Here is a 2,871-nt window from a genome sequence, read left to right on the forward strand (position 1 = left end):
TACCCAGGGGAGGAGGATCAGCACAGAGACGGTGGTTGAGCAAGAAGGGTCTCCCATATAGGAGTTCAAAAAGGGCTTAAGAAGGTGAGGCTCCTTGGTGTAGCCAAATTCTGGTCAGGGCCATGGGCAGGAGGTCCGGCCAGGAGCTGCAAATTTCTAGAGAGAGTTTAGTTAGATGGTCCAATAGGTTGGAATTGAGTGGCTATGATGAGGGTTTGAGCCAGTGACAGACAAATCCAGCAGGATGTAGAGGAGGAGGGATTGATGCTAGAGAGATGGAAAGTTGTGTTGATGAGGGTGGGCATAGTAGTAGGTCCAGGGTTCGTAAATAAAGAGTGACACTAGAGGATTTCCCATTCCAGACAGTAGAATTGATGACTCCCTCATCATTCTATGCCCGTTTCACCTGAAAATATTAAAAACCTGAGCAAAATTGGAGGGTCCCTTGCCAGGTAAGAGCCTGTGAGGAATGATGGGCCATCAGGTCCTGGATAGTGTCGCCGAATCTTCTTCGGGGATGGTGGGAGGCATTTGGTGAGCCTGAGAGAGGTAGGTATTGCAATGAAAGTGGGAGGAATGTTAGAATGCACTGTTATCCAAGGGAAAAGAGAAAGTGATGGGGCAGTGAAAACTAGGGACCTGGATATGAGACTAGAGAAAAGGCGGGGGGTGGGGAGGGAGCAGGCTGCTCCCAGGCCTCTAGCCACTTGGATTTTAAAGTTGCCACATTTTTTTCCTAGAGATAATGATATCAGTTTCTGATAATAGCGGGACTGCTGAGTAAACCTATGCATTTAAGCAAGTTTCCTTTGGGAAGGATGGAGTGGGGGACGGGGTGAGAAGGCACCGAGGTCAGAGTAGTTTTCAGAGTATTAAAGGGATGAAGATGTTGGCCTTGGGATCTCTGGGCTCAGTGAGGGGGTCCCTTCACCATGTCATGTCATAGAGGAGGTTTACAAGAAGACTGCAGTTGTGAACCCAGAGGTGAGAGTACCAAATGAGCCTGAGGAAGGAAAACATTTTTTGTTCAGAGGAGGGGACATTAGTGGAGGAGATAAGGAGTTAAGGCATTCACAGCAAAGACTGAGGTAGGCGACTGTGGTCTGGGACAACTGGGCCCCATAAGAGGATGCATCGCAGTGGGGGATCGGCATCCCCGTGAAGGGAGTGGGGACAGGAGTGAAAGGAGCCGAGAGGCTGAAGGGCTCTGAGTGGGCTGCAGAGTGGCTGCTAATTTGGTGAGAATATCTCGTCCTAAAAGGTGCATGGGGCATGAAGGCATGACTAAGAACGAGTGGGTTATAGGGCTATCATCAAGGAGGCAGGGAAGGGGTCCAGTGGTCAGCGGGCAGGTGGATTTGCCATGAATACCCATGACCGAGATCGTGGAAGGAAAAAGGGCCCTGAAAAGGAGGGCAGGACAGAGAAGGTAGCCCCCGTGTCAACCAGGAAGGTGACCCACTACCTTCAGTGCAGCCCTGGGCTCGGCGAGGGTGGTGGGGGGCCATTGAGACTGGGCTTCTTCAGTCTTCAGCCAGTCCCAGCATGGCCAGCGGCTGGTCATGACCTGGAAGGACAGCCCCTCCACACTGGGGTGCAGAGGGCCCGCCACCTTTTCAGGGACAGTCACTTTTCCAGTGGCCGCTTTGACCTCATGCCGGGCAGGGCTTGGTTGGAGCCCGGGGACGGGAGCATTGCTTTGCCCAGTGGCCTTAATATCCGCATTTGAAGCATTCTCCGGTGGCAATCCTTTCGTTGCACTCCCACTGTGCACAACCCCCTTGGGCCATGGTGGCTGCCGTCAGCCGCAGGGCTGCAACCAAGTTTGCAGGTCTACCTTCTGTCGAAGGCAGGCCTCCTGATTTGATTCTGCCTGCTCCTCACGGGCATTAAAATCTTCCATGTTCACTAGATCTCGGACCAGGGTCTGAGGGCCATTAATGAGGTCTTTTTAGGGGTTTATGGAAGTTTACAGTAAAGGTGGTCACGTCAGTGGAAAAGCACCTGAGATGCCTCTCAATCTGTGAGGTTGGACGTAGAGAGCGGGGGCATAGATTCAGACTGTGCCCTCAGTCCCTGCTGCCTCCCTCATGGGTAGAATGGGCGCAGAAATAGAAGAGGCTGTTGAGGAAGGCAGACTTTGAGAATGAGTGTTAAATGGGAAAGGCTGTTTTGGAGCTCATGTTCTCAGGAGTTGGGCTCTCAGGGATAGGGGAGAAGGCGGCTTCTGGTTAAGAGGGTCTGAAGAAAAAGAGCCAAGGTATTTTTTAATTTGAGGAAGGTCAGAGTGAGAGAGAGTGGCTACCGGGATAAAATCTTTCTCAGCCGCAACCTCTCACAAAGGGAACTGGCCGGCCACCTGTGAATTTAATTGCTGGCAGTCATGGGGGCGGATTACACATTTCTCGGTTTGCTGGCAGGAATTACTGAGATTGGTACGGACGGTAAAGTCAAGGTCCCGTTTTCATACTGAGGCCATGCTACGTAAGATGGGAGGCAGAGTCAGCAGGTAGTGGAGAAGGCGTTGTTGGAGGAGGGTCCAGCTGGGAGGGAGGAGGAGAGGGTGTGGACAGACAGGAGCACCAGCCCGTGAGAAAATGGGCGGCCATTGTCGGGGGAGTTGGTGGTGGTCTCCGGTGGGGGGCAGGTGGGAGGATGCGGGGACAAGTCTGGGGCAGGCCTAGTGTTTAGCCAGATTGGCGGGCAGGCACCCTAGAGTTGTGCTCAGGTCAGGTTTGGAATTTGGATTCCCCGTGCTCGATACCTGTGGCCTGTAGCGGGGCCAAAGGCCAGCGTCCTAGCGATTTGACCCAAGCTACGAATGGAGGGAGGGACAGGGGGGGGGAGGGACCACTCCACCCCCTCCTGCGG

The sequence above is a fragment of the Myotis davidii genome, unplaced genomic scaffold, assembly GCF_000327345.1.
Source record: "Myotis davidii unplaced genomic scaffold, ASM32734v1 scaffold30, whole genome shotgun sequence".
Lineage (NCBI taxonomy): Eukaryota > Metazoa > Chordata > Mammalia > Chiroptera > Vespertilionidae > Myotis > Myotis davidii.